This window comes from Prionailurus bengalensis, chromosome B3 (genome assembly GCF_016509475.1).
Source record: "Prionailurus bengalensis isolate Pbe53 chromosome B3, Fcat_Pben_1.1_paternal_pri, whole genome shotgun sequence".
NCBI lineage: Eukaryota > Metazoa > Chordata > Mammalia > Carnivora > Felidae > Prionailurus > Prionailurus bengalensis.
The window spans coordinates 140,658,402-140,672,663 of NC_057355.1; the positions used below are offsets into that span (position 1 = coordinate 140,658,402).

Sequence of the window (14,262 nt, forward strand, 5' to 3'; positions counted from 1 at the left end):
AAGGGTGAAACAGGCAATCTTGTATGTCCGTTGTCCGGATGCGGTGGCAAGGCTTCGAGACGGGCAACACCTTGTCTAAAGATACAGGGCTGGTGGCTCCGTACCGTCTGGCTTTTGAGGTCAGCTTCCCAACCATTTGACTTTGGTGCCCCGTTCCTAGCATGTGCCCATTACACAGCCACACAGTCAGGCACTTTGCGAGTCTGACCGTCAGACCGACTCCCTAATTGTATATCAGGGGGAACTGAGGAACTGAGTGGGGATGACACCTAAGATATCCCTTCACTTGGTGGCAGGCTTGGGGCTCGTGTCCAAAAGCTCAGGATCGTAGAAAGTGGAGTTCCTTGGGCTCTCTCTAGATTCAGAAAGAATGATTTAAATCTCATCTCTGCCGTGGCAAAACTGAGTGATCTCAGATGCACATGGGGCTCAGTTTCCTCATCTATAAATGGATAATTCTGTGTGTGTGTGTGTGTGTGTGTGTGTGTGTGTAGTCATGCCTAGGTGAGGGTTAAATGAGTTAATGTATGGAAAGCCTACCCCATCAGTGATATAATCATTTATTTTGCAATTATTATTATGAATCTACTGTACTCTTTACTGTGATACTTTTCTGATACTGCAGTGAGCTGCTTTTGGAATAGTTTTGTTCGAAGCTAGTTAGAGTCAAGAGGTGAGAGGCTGGCCTTGGCCACCGCCAGAAGGAGAAGCGGTTGCCATCGATGCGATTTGCCTCTGTGACCTCTACATCTAGGTCAAGACAGCTCTAGAGTCAAGAAGGACGTTGCCTTCTGACCACCATGCAGGTGGTGAAAGTGAGTTCGTCCCTAGCACGTAAGACCGTGAGTAGGAAGTCCTACTCATTGTAGGAAGCCCCGTCCAATTATTCTTGCCAGGGTGATGAAAAGTCGATTCTACGAGAGTGCCTACCCCGACCGCACTGGGGAAAACATAGAGTCTCCAGAGCTCTGCTCTGGATGAGAATCCATCACTGACTGTGCCTTTTCCTGGTCCCTCAAAATGCTCACCAATGACCCCCAAGTTCCAGGACCCAAAGGAAGCAGCACAGTGTGGGAGTCGTGTGTGCAGCAGGGACACCCCCAGCCAGCTCTGCCCCATCATAGCCTGGACCTTGGGCAACTCACACCCTCTCTCCTGGCTTCTCAACTTAATGAGGCACAGAAAGGAAGGAAGTGCCATTTGTTATGGCTTCATCGTAGGACCTCTGTGGGGCTACATCTCTTTGTGTAGGAGACCCTCATTCTTAGCCCAGAGGAGACTGACAAAGTCAAATGCCATGGCAGAGGCAGAGCTCTGGAACCAAACCTGATGCTCAAGTAAGGATAACGGTGATCAACACACTGAATGCATTTTTTTTTTCTTTACAAGACTTTGAGCTCCTTGAGTTCAGGACCCCTATCTTTTTGTTATCTATCTACTTCCGTCTTCAATACACTAATAGACAAGAAAAGGGGCAGGGCACCTGGGTGGCTCAGTTGGTTGAGCTTCCAACTTCAGGTCAGGTTTGGCTCAGGTCACGATCTCATGGTTGGTGGGTTTGAGTCCCTCAATGGGCTTGCCGGTGTCTGAGCAAAGCCTGCTTCAGATCCTCTGTCCCCCTGTCTCTCTCTGCCTATCCCCTGTTCATTCTCTCTCTCTCTCTCTCTCTCTCTCTCTCAAAAATAGGACACCTGTGTGGCTCAGTCAGTTAAGCGTCTGACTTCAGCTCAGGTCATGATCTCACGGTTCATGGGTTCGAGCCTCACATCAGGTTCTGTGCTGACAGCTCGGAGCCTGCTTCGAATTCTGTGTCTCCCCCTCTCTCTCTCTGCCCCTCCCCCGCTCACACGCTGTCTCTCTCTCTCTCTCTCTCTCTCTCAAATAAACATTTTTAAAAAGAAACAACGATAACACCAACATGTATTAAGCCCCTACCCTTTGCCAACCACTGTCCTAAGAGTTTTAAATACATTAGCTTCTTGAATCCTTACAAGACCCTTATGATGCGGTGTCATCCCCCCGCATTATAGATGAGGAAACTGGGACGCAGAGAACTCAGGTAACTTGCCCAAGATCACACAGGTATGCCGAGATCTTAGCGGACGCTCATTCGAGCGTTGAGTGGATGGATGCATTGAATGGATGGGTGAGTGACTTGACCGGACTCTGTCCGTTGACCCTGACTGTGGCCCTCTACTGGTGTGTCCGGCTGAGTTTGGGAGTGCCGCTGGGGATGGTGATGAGGGAGGCTTTGGGAGCGGCGGGGTGGCCTGCCTGTCTTACACATGCAGCCATAGTGAAGCGATGAGAGATTCCTAAGAAAATCCGGGAGAGTGAGTCGCTCTCTCCAAGCCAAGATGCACACGCAGGAAATGAAGCAGGCTTGCGGGTGATTTTATTTTTATACCTGGGTCCGCCCTTGGCTCATCGGCCTAGTTAGCACTTTGGAACCTCCAGCTGACTCTGCACTGCCTGCTCGCTTTAATACACTTCGACTCCGGCTTGCTATACCGCCCTAATGTCGAACACACGAGGCAGACAGCTGCCCGGAGGCATTCTCCGTGGAAACTCTCATATCACAACAGAGCTCGGCTTTCCACTATCACGCCATCCCTCTTCCTCCCATCAGCGAGCAACAGAGCAGGTTACAGACGCCAGGCAGTGTCACAGAAATGTCCTAATAGACACATCGGGGGAAAGTGGGGCGGCCCCCATCGCACACTGGATGCCTTTCCATCGTGCCTTTTCTTCCAGATAAGCCGATTACACGTCATTAATTGCTCTCGGAAGATCTGTTTTCATCCCATCCTGCATGGACCTAAAAATGCTAACCTAAAGGAAATTACCATTGTCTTCTTCACCGCTGCCCCAAACTCCAAGACATTTGCATGAGGACCTATTTTGATTTTTCTCCTTCCGGAAGATGAACTGTATCTGTTTCCCTGAATGCAATAATTATTTTATTGCCCCGGCTTCTATCTGGGCACACATTCCATTTTCAAATGTAAATAATCATTTCCACCTTTAATAAATTAGATGGAACCTGTCTTGCTTGGAGAATGAACATTTCAATATCTTCAGACACACAATGACATCGTATCAATATTTAAAATCATTTTATGCGTGTATTCCAGGCTGTCCAACTTCATTAAGGCCATTCATCAAGCCTCTAGCTAGACTGTATTCCCATTGGACTTGTAGGCCTGGGGGCCTACCAAACAGAAATTTAAACTAACTTGCCTTTTTAATTCACATTATTCTCAAATATTCTCTTTTTTAACTCCCTGCCATGACTGAGGCATTTAGACTGGGCCATGATTCGGTACATGTCAACACTTAACTGACACAATCCCCATTAGTATGTCTGACTATGCGTGTCCCGGTAAAATACAGTATCCATTCCTCCCTCTTCGTTGATAAATTACCTTTACTTCCTCCCTGCACTTGGCAATAATTTGAGTTTATTGCTCGATGTTTCTGTTAAATATTTACTAACATTTTAAACTATGTATAAATGGAATCTTCAATGTTTTCTAAGTCTCCTTCTCTCCCCTGACTCCAAAGTCATAAATCTCTTGATCTATTCTTCATATTCCTGAGGAGGCCCCGCCAGGACATGCGATACTGGGAATAAGAAGGTTCTTGCAAGTAAGATCAGCCCCTCTCCTGGCCACCTCTGTAGATCAGGCCAGATTTGTTCCCAAGATGTGCATTATTGAGCTGACACTGAAATCCCATGCTGCAATGCCAATAAACAATTAAGTCATGCTGAGGAAATTGCAATAAAACCCTCCCAAACAGGGCGCCGACCGGAGAAGGCTGGAGAGGAGCCCTTCCTCCGTGAGGCCACCTCGCCAGGAAAAGCCGGTGCAATGCACATTCGTATTTCAGGGGCAACCAGGTGTCCGGGAGCGAAGTGGCCTTGTGGGAAAAGAGCGGGGCATTGCATTAGTATCTTAGGGTTGCCCTAACAGAATATCACAGACTGCGTGGCTTAAAGAGTAGGCATTCTTCTTTTCCTCATGGTTCTCGAGGCTTGAAGTTCGAGATCAAGGTGTTGGTAGAGTTGGTTCCTGAGGGCCATCTCCTTGGCTTGGTGATGGCTGCCTTGTTGCTGTGTCCACACATGGTCGTCCCTTGGTGCGAACACTGCCCTGGTGTCTGTTTATGTGTGTACAAATCTCCTCTTCTTCTAAGGCTATCAGTCCTATTGGATTCAGGCCCGCCCATATGACTTCTTTTTACCTTAATCACCTCTTTAAGGGCCCTATCTCCAAAAGCAGTCATGTTCTTGATTGGTTAAAGTCTTCCATGGTGGGCAAAGTCTACCCTTCTTTGGTTCATCCAGCACAAGCCCATTCTCCCTGTCTTGAATGAGTACTAGAGCAGCTCACGTCTCCTCTGACGTTCTTGGAAATTCTGTGGCCAGCTTAGCGTCTCTGAGTTCCTGCTCCCTCTGGGGTCCAGTGGGGATAAGGACCACTTATCTTACACAGTTATTCTAAGAATCAAATGACCTAACAAATGAGAAACTGGCTGTCTGGCAGTAGGCACTCAGTGCAGGTCAGAAAATCGGAATCACATGGCATCAGGGAGGCGGCATTTAAACTTGGGGTGAAACACGCATGACGTTTGGAGCAATGGAGTGGAAAAGTGAAGACATTCCAGGTGTATGGAAGAATCGAGTGTTGTCTTTTCTTCATATCTCCTCCCAGTTTGGGGGCTTTATTTTTTAATGGTGGTGATTGCATTTTCAAGTCAGTCCTGTGTTCAATATAGTAATAGAACATTATTTGAGTTACTTCCAAAATGAAGTGCTTATATATATGAAAAAAAAATAGTTGAAGAGCTCCCATAATATTAAATTGTTCTGCACTGTGTGTGCCCAAATCCTCCATCTTTTCCAAATTCAGTACTTCACAGTTTTAAGAGCCCTTCATTTTAGAATTGAATGGGGTGTTCTGGGCACGTGCACCGCGGGCCACTTTAGTCTCCCAACGATTGCGCTGATAATGTTAAGAGCGCTCCAGCTACTTGGAGCAAAGCCCTGGCACGCATCTGCCTGCTCTCACGAGCCTCTTCCAGGCTGGAGGCAGACTGGACTCTGGAACATCTGTGCCCACGTGGGTAACTCTGGACTGGACCGACTCCGGGCCTTGAGGCCTCCGACACAGCCTTCTTGCTCTGGTTTTGTACGGAGGTCTGGATCCCAAGGAGAACTGCGTGATTAGGGAAGGGACTACGGGGTTGGTTCCCATAAGGCCAGCCACGATGAAATCCCTGCAGAGTTGATTGTCTGTTGTTGGAAGGACAGAGACAAATAGTTGTTAAAATTCTGCCCTGTGCCAGTTGGGGTACGTAGACTTGTGAGGTCCTTCATGTACAATTGGTGCGACCATCATGCAATGTGAAGAATGAAGCTCAGACAGATTAAGACATGTTCCTACACTTGTTAGTGACCAGCCCTGGGTCTAGAAACCCAGTCTACCTTATTCCAGTGCCCATGCCCTAGTCACAGCTAGCCGGCAATGTGGGGGGAAATAGGGTCTTGGAAATGAAAGATGAAGACAGGTCTTGAACCAAGTCTTCTGACTCAGTCCAGAGTTCCTTGTACTCATAAGAAATTGGTGCCATTTGCTGAAAAAAAGAACATTCCTTGGCTTTCTCTAGTGTCAGTGCCAAAGTCATTTTCATTCACAAAGAACAAGTAGCATATAAATATAGACCATTAGTTATTGAAGAAAGTCCTGCCAACAGACAAAGGTACATGTGGAAATATAGGGATTGAGGCATGGGGACAGGGTGTGACTGTGCAAGGTGCTGAGGTCAGACAGCTGCCTAACAAATACCCATTCTCTTTGTCTCAGCTTCCCTGACCTCAAACTCTAAATCAGACTCCTGACTTTCTCTCTCCAAATGCCTATGTTTTTTCTTCTTCCTTTTGAATTCCAAATATCATGCTGTGCAAAGCGCATGTTCATTTCAGGGACTTTGTTTCATAACAGTAACCCTCACCTGTTTTTCCTGAGAGGCTAGGGTATCTGTGATTTCAGAGTAAACCTAGGACCTAGGTTTACTGGAATATACTAAAAACGTAAGAAACCTGATTTGAAGGCATGCATGGGAGCTGATCCTCTTCTTCCACTTCTCAGATATGGCATAGAAGGAACCTGGTTTTGGACCTACAATCTGAAGACTTGAATTAATGTTATGTCTTTGCCCTACATTTCTGGGTGAACTTGGGTCTGTCTCTTGACTCTCTGGGCCTCTATTTTCTCATGCGTAGAAAGTGGATAATAATACCACTTTTCTGGGGTTCTGTGATGATGAAATGAGACAGAATCTGTAGAAGGTCCCACGGAACTCAGTGCATAGCTACTGGTTGGTATGTTTGCTGATACTGTAAAGGATTCTCTTCTCCAAGTGGTAATGTCTCCTAGAGTCTCAGTCATGGGCAGGCTAGGGGCTAAGATAAAGAAAAGGCTTTTTCCAATAGTTGGTGATGAAGCGCCAGCTACACAAGGACACGGTGAAATGAACGCAGTGACTGGGTTAACTCACGGGGTATTCCAATCAGATCTACCCTCCCTCCTTCAGAGTGGCAGCCACCCAGAGACCAGCCATCTGTGGACACAGAGAAAGACCTAGCTCCAGGGACAGGAGACTCAAAATAAAGATTAAATAAGAAAGAGTCAAAGCAGGCTAAGTTCAGCACTGATCTCAGTTATGTGAGTGCTGGATAGGCCCGTTCCAACTCTCTAATGTAACAGTTCAAACAGCGAGGTTACGTAGAAGTTATTTATCATTAAGTGACATGAACCTGAGGTATTGCTTATCAAAAACTGACTCTACTTTAAAAAATTGCTCATTCACCCCATTCTTAGTTCCATATGTCTTTTGTCCCTAATTCTTCAACTTGTCAGTGGATCCTGTTGCCCTACAGATTCATTTAAACAAACAACAAAACCAGGAAACTTGTGGTGTATTCCAGTCCTGACATGGTTTGTGCCCAGCGATTTTGCTCATGTTCTATTTGCATGGACAATTCTTCCTTGCACCTGCTACCTTTGAAAATCCTAAGCTTTTGTCTTGTTCTTGGTGGTCTGGTCATATGCTTAGCATGGGATGCTGGCCCCGTCCCATGAAAGCAACACAAGAGAGGCCATAAAATTAAGGACATTGGGAATGGATCTGAACGAGTAATATACATATTGCAAGAGATTTCTGGGGAGACCAAAGCCAATTATTGTGACCAAAGGGGCCTGAGCGTCATTTTTAGTAGGATGGATATTAAAGGGGAAAGTTTGCATATTTTATCTTTCTTTCACATTACCCCTGATGTATCTCTGATAACCATATGACCTCTTTGAGGCATAAAAATAGCAAAGTCCAACCAGTGGGGTATGTGGTCAGTGAGGAAATATCACCCCTCAGGAAAAGCTTAGGATTCAGGTATCACCAGTGCTGGTCAAAAGCCTGGCTGCTGAGTGTTTCCATCTTTATTTCCTTCCATAGCCTCAAAGGAGGGAGGAGCAAGAAAACTTCTTTGGGAAGAGCCATGCCTGGAGACAAGGACAGAAAGCTACTCTCCAGCTTTGGGGTTATGAAACAAATGGTGCGACCAAGCCCAGAATTTGATATTGGGGCTCTTTTTCCTGGGAGTGTATGAAGAGCACAGTCATGATAAAGGAAACTCTAACCCTAACACTCAAGGATGCTGGGAGCATGAAGCAGAAACAAGCAGTTACAAAGCAGAATCAAATGGAAATACTAGGGGATAAAATATATAATATTGGACATAAAGAATGCAGGAGGTGGAATAAAAAGCACAATGAATGTAGTTTAAGAAGAAATTAGTGAGCTAGATCAGATTGAAGACATTCCTGAGAAAGAAGCAAGCAGGGATAAAGAGCTAAAATGTATCAAAGAAAAGCTAAAATAAGTGAAGACCAGGAGCACACAATTCAATGTAAACATTACAGGCGATCATAGAAAGAAAGACAAAATAAAGAGACAAGAGGAAATATTTGAAAAACAATAACGACAGAATAAAAGAAAGAAAAAGATTCATGTTAAAAAAAATTTTTTTAATGTTTATTATTTTGGAGAGAGAGACAGAGAGCAAGCAGGGAAGGGGCGGAGAGAGGGAGACACAGAATCAGAAGCAGGCTCCAGGCTCTGAGCTGTCAGTACAGGGCCCGACGCAGGGCTCGAACTCACAGACTGTGAGATCATGACCTGAGCTGTAGACAGCCACCCAACCAGCTGAGCCACCCAGGTGCCCCAAGAAAAAGATTCATATTCAAAGTTCATATGGAATGTCAAGTAGAATATAAAAAAGACAAATCATACTTAATATAATTATATTTAAGAATGTCAAAGAAAACTAAAAAAGTAACAAGCTCCCAGAAAGATCATTTATATAGAAACAGCATTCAGATTAAAGTCTTATATCTCAGTAACAACATTGAATCAAGAAGACAGTAGAGAATAATTTTGAAATGTTGAGCGAAAATAACTTTAAATCTATAATTTTATACCCAGCTGAAGTATCTTTTGGAATCGGGCAATTGGAGCACCTGGCTGGCTCAGTTGGTTAAGCATCTGACTTTGGTTCAGGTCATGATCTCACAGTTCATGAGTTCAAGTCCCGTCTCAGGCTGTATGCTGACAGCTTGGAGCTTGGAGCCTGCTTCAGATTCTGTCTCTCTCTCTCTCTGTCCCTCCCCCACTTGTGCTTGCTCTCTCTCTCTCTCTCTCAAAAATAAAATAAATGCTTAAAAAAATCTGGGCAAATATAGCTTCAGAAGGCTTACTACCCAAACACACCTTCTTTGAAAACATTTTTGGAAGAAGGACATCAGTAGGAGGGTGCTTTGAGGAATACGGAAAATAGGAGTGAGTGCATAACTTACTACACTTTATCTTGTGTGTGTGCATGTGGGTACATTTGTGAAGGCGTGTGTGTGTGTGTGTGTGTGTGTGTGTGTGTGTATTTAAAACAATATCCAAAAAGAATCAGGTAAAAAGATAACCCACTACATAATAAAAACACATTTAAAGTCTACATATTGTAGCATAATACTAACACATTTGCTGAGGTGGAATGAGGAAGGGAGTTAGAAAAAGTGTTAGTTAGAGAACACTAGAAAAGTTCTAGAAAAAACTAGAAAAGTTAGAAAAAGTGTTTAGTTAATCAGAGAAAGGTGAAAACAACCCAAATACTTCTTATTCTGAGGAAAGATACTGATCTTGGTTCTCTCTGATTTGCCCACCATGCTGAAGCCCAGGTTGCAATCTTGGCTTCTCTATTTTATGGCTACGTAACCTTCAGGAAATGTTTCTTCTCTCTCTGATCTTCAAATCCAGGATGATAATGCCTGTCATGAAAGGTTATTTGTGAAGTTTCGATGTAGAGCGTGGCTCCCGCTACACAGTTGCCCTGGACACAGTGCAGATGTTGGGCCTTAATGTCCACAGGTCAGATGTCACCGCTTTTGTTGGTGAAAACGTGGCTTCTGCTTACGTGTTTTTTCTTCCTGACTGTGGCAGAAGGCAGGCAACGAAAAGTGTTCTTTCCGTCTGTGAGGGGTAAGGTGGCTTAGGGGTAGAAAGAGGTAAGTCACATCTGAAAATCACGTTTCTTCCACCTAATTTTACAAATGTTATCTTCAAGATTTCACCAACTGTTGCTTTTTTTCTTTTCTTTTCTTTTCTTTTTCTTTTTTGACCCAATATGCATTTGTGGCTCGAGAGATCAGGGCTCCTGCAGGGCCATTAATTGCCCAGTTTGTTCCTTGGGAGTAAAGCATGGGCACGAACACATGTTCATTAGGACGTCTTAATTGGAAACAAAAATCACCATGGCTACCGCAAACATGATTTAAGAAGAGGAAAGCAGGCTGGTCAGTTTTCATTTGGATTTTGTTTTATTTCATTTTATTTTCAATTCTCCCACAGGCCAGGCACAGCAGCTTCGCGATAAAAAATAATGGCCTGAGAAATGTCCTTCTGTAACATCCCCATGGCTGTGTGAGTTTGCATAACTCAAATGTGTCTGGAGGGACCCATCTTTTCCTCTGATCCTGCTGAGAGTGAGTTGGGGTACCCGCACGAGGGTGACTTGGATCCCCCAAACTGCTACCCTGGGATGCCCCAGAAGATGATCTTCAGGGAACAATGTGTTTTTTCTAGCCTCTCCTTTATTATGCTTGTTCAAGTGATAACGTTGCGAAGTTCCCTTCCCCTTGTCCAGCTGTTAGACTGGGGACCCTCGAACAGTCTTTATTTTCACAGAGAGAGCACAGCAACCTGCCATGTGTCTTTCGACCGCTGCCTAGTTTTGCTCTAGATCCTGGAATGACAAGAGGTTCGAGATACGATACAGGGTGCCACTTGGTCAGACATGAAGAGGTGTGGAAAGAGTCGTCCTCCTTCGTGGCACTTTTTTCTTTATTCTTTGATTAAAGTCTTTTCTCTTACTTACATCCCCCATTAAGATGTCTCGGTGTCATTTAGGGTGTTAATTGAGAGGAGGTTTAAGCTCATCAAAGCGATTATAAGTGATAGTTAAAAATTTCTATATATGGCCTGTGCTGGAATCGGCCCGGTGGGGTGCCATTTTTTTCTTTTATCCAACTGACATTGGTAATAATAGATGAAATTATTACTAAATCACAGCTGCAGAGATGATATCATGATTTTTTTTTGTGTGTAATCTTTGATGAAAAATTAATTTTTGAGAGGGATAATTTAAAATGATTTAAATAGTATTATACTGAAGTCCTTGCTGGTAATTAACGCCAATCTTGTCAGAAGTGAAACCACTTTTGCAGCTGTTTCTAAAGATACCTACAGTATTTGTAACTTTTCTGTGAGTGAAATTATAGTGTTTGGACTTTATTTTTACGCACAAGGACCATTAGAAGAAGAAGGCGTCTGATAGGAACCTTTGTTCTTTGAAGCCTCAATCCTGTTTTGTGTTCAAAGCTTCCCCCCCTCCCCCCCCCCCCCATGCTAGTTTAATTATCTCCAGACCGTGGATCAGGGCAGCGTGGGTCTTCATTTTTATTTTTTAAGCATATAACGTGTTTACGGTAGACACCTTGTGCATGCGTCTCTTTCGCCCCTGCAGGTTAGTTACGTAAGAACAAATAACTTGGTTTGGGGAGGGTTTAATTGACAGAACAGATGGCCGGTCATAAATGTTCGTTCATTTTCATCAGTGCCTTGACTTCCTTCGAAATCCCCTTCGGTCACCGAGGCAGAAAGCGCTGTATCGAGAACTCGCTGAAAAGAGACTTCTCTCTGCTGGCTTCTTCATACTTTAAATGACAGAAGGGGGGAAGTGAGGCGTGTGCTGGTGCGTGCTTGTCCTCTATAGAAAGACCTGCAGGAGAGGTTAAAAAAAGAAAGACGGCGAGATTTAAGTGGAAGAACGAATGAATGAGTGTGTGTGGGGGGGGGGGGGGGGGGGGGGGGGGGGGGGGGGGGGGGGGGGGGGGGGGGGGGGGGGGGGGGGGGGGGGGGGGGGGGGGGTGGGGGGGGGGGGGGGGGGGGGGGGGGGGGGGGGGGGGGGGGGGGGGGGGGGGGGGGGGGGAGGCACAGTCTCCTGGGGCTCGAGCTTCGCTTTCTTCCGATTGCACGCGCATCGCTGATGCTTTTGACAAGATATATGGCGCCAGATATGCATGGCAATTGCAGTGGGCGCCACTCGGTAATCTTTTTTTCTCCCCCCTCCACTTTTGTGCTGAGAAGAGGGGGAAGGAAGGGGCGGGGGGAGACAGGGATGAGTAAGGGGAAAGCGGAGAGCGCGAAGGGAGGGAGGGCCCAGAGGCGAGAGACGGCAGGAGAGCTTCAGAAATTGCTATCCTGGGTAGCTGTTCATGAAAATCGGAGCTCCCGCCTCAGCTGCTGCGGTGGGTGGGTGCGATTTTCTTCCCGCGGAGCGCAACTGGCGTCACTAGGCTTCCCTTTGGCAAAGAGAGGCCGCCGGAGGTACGAAAGGAAGGTCTTTCCGGGGGCCGAAAGGCCAGCTTATTGGCGGAGGGGCCTGCGCAGGACGGGGCTGCCGTCAGCTAAGAGGGGTTCAGGCTGCGTCGCTTCAGGGTTTCTTTTTCGGCTGCGCGTGGAGGGCGATCAGCAGGTGCCCCGAAAAGCTAATCCGCCAGGCGCAGTGCCTTTGGTGACCCTGTTTACACCTCACTGGCCAAGGGGAGGAGGGCCCTGGGAGGCGACAGGTTTCCCAGCGCGGGGGGCTCGAATGGGGACAGGCACGCTGCAGCCGTGAACTTGAAAAACACGGATCTTATGTTCAGCTGACTCCCTCTGAGTACGCGCGCGTGCCAAGTGTATCACAGGCCTCGGCTAGTTGAACCCTCGTACAAAACCCAGGAGGCGGGGCCATCCTCCTTCTCTGCGTGGAGAAAGAGGGGCTGGTGTGCCCCCCATGACAGGCCCCGTGCCAGGCGCGGGGCCGGCGCCCTCCAAGGGGCACATGAAATGCCGGTGGAGGAAGAAATTCACTTCCCCTCTCACGACTCTGTGAACGCGCCGGCGCCTCTTGGCTTTGATCTCTTTGCTCTCTGGTTCAGGAGCCCATGGATTCTAGAATGAGAAACTCCAGCGCTTACTGTCCCTCGAGACCGGGTTGGACGGCATCGGCCTCCTTCAGCGGGCACCCCCTCCGTCGGGAGCCCCCGCCTCCGGAAACTCGGTTCGCGTCGATCGTGACCCTCGCCAGCTTTTATTTTAATGGTTTGCTCCCACGCGGGTCTCTGCCACCGGACTGTGCGTTCCCTGATGGCAGAGACCAGGCCTTTATTCCCTGATGCGTGGACCGCGTTCGTCCATCCATCCATCCATCCATCCCACAAGCATTTCCTGAAGGACACATCAGGTGTCAGGCACTGTGTTTGGCAGGGAGGACGATGCAAAGACCCTCCCCGCTCTCAAATCCCGCACGGTCTGCCGGGAAGAAGACCAGTAACCGCTCATTGAATGAATAAATTCAAGAGTAAATGGAAGAAGAAGAAGAAGAAAAGAAGGACATCTGACGCCCTGTAGGGGAGAGCTTGGCCGACTTTCCCTGCAAGAGGCCGGCTCATAAATATTTGGGGCTCTGCAGGCCGGACGACCCCTTTGCACAACGACTCCACTTTGTAACGGCAGCTCGAAAGCAGCCGTGGAGGACGACTGTTTCAGTAAAGCTTTATCTATGGAAACAGGCAGCGGGCTGAGTGCACAGACCGGTTTGGTGACCCATGCCCGAGGGCCCAGGTGTGTGTGTGTGTGTGTGTGAGCTGCTTACGGGGCGGGGGTGTCAGCTGGGTGGATTCCTTAAGATCTTGGTGTCACTAAGGGCAGGTAGACCTGTCTGTGCGCGGACATCCGCGAGGCACCGACGATGCGCCTGGAGGCAGACGCCTTTCGCCTGGTCGCAGGCCTCCGTTCTTTGTCCTCCCTGGGCCCTCCGGGTCCTGGGAAAACTCGCAGGGAGGCTCACCCGCCCACGTGGCAAGGCCGCAGGGCGAGGCGGGCGTGGGTGGAGGGCAGGGAGCCGAGCCAGGCCGGCCAGCAAGCCCGGATCCCGCACCGCACACCAGCGTCCTCTCCGCGCCAGAGCCCTCAGGCTGCAGGAAAACCCAGGAAGGCACCAGGCCGTCGTCCGCTCCTCGGGCACACTTGTCGCCGGCCCGTTTTCAGCGGACGATCCCGCGTCCCAGGCGCCCGGAGGCCTGACTGGCCGGGCGGAGCTCGCAGCGCAGGGCCCCCAGCTCGCCTCCCGCACTGTCTGTCACCTTCCTCGGGGCGGGGAGTCATTGTCCTCACCTCCGGTCCGCGCTTTTGGGACTTCGGGTTGGGCGACGGGACACGGCTGGCTGCCATGCGCGACTTAGGTGGCCCTGGAAGTGGGGAAGTTGCGCCGTACACGTGGGGCTGCAGAGGCAGAAGCAGGTGGCTAGACTGCCCCAGAGGCCGGAAGTGCTTTCATCTCCGCGTCACAGATGCGGCTGCTGAGGCCAGAGAGGTGGGGCAGCACGAGGCGTGGCCTGACCCTCCGGGTCTTGTGACTGCGACGCACGCAGTGCGGGCCCTGCGTCAGGGCCCCTTAATGTCCTGCCGGGTGTGAAGGGCTTAACCGCCCTTATCCATCCTCGGTTCACGGGCCACTTCCTCCTTGAAGCCTCTCGGATTGCCTGGCAAGTCTGATACTTCGTGGGATCCTGGGCTTGTCTCGGTGGCTCAAGAACCTCAGACGGT

At 48.3% G+C, this 14,262-nt stretch overlaps 1 long non-coding RNA gene across 1 annotated transcript; it reads right to left on the bottom strand.

Moving 5' to 3' along the window:
- Nucleotides 1–11,043: 11,043 nt before the first annotated feature.
- Nucleotides 11,044–13,970, bottom strand: LOC122467985. The gene is made up of 2 exons (XR_006293125.1): nucleotides 13,831–13,970; nucleotides 11,044–11,389 (listed from the first exon to the last, which is right to left on the bottom strand). It is a non-coding gene; the product is annotated as an uncharacterized LOC122467985 (long non-coding RNA).
- Between the last annotated feature and the right edge of the window lie 292 nt (nucleotides 13,971–14,262).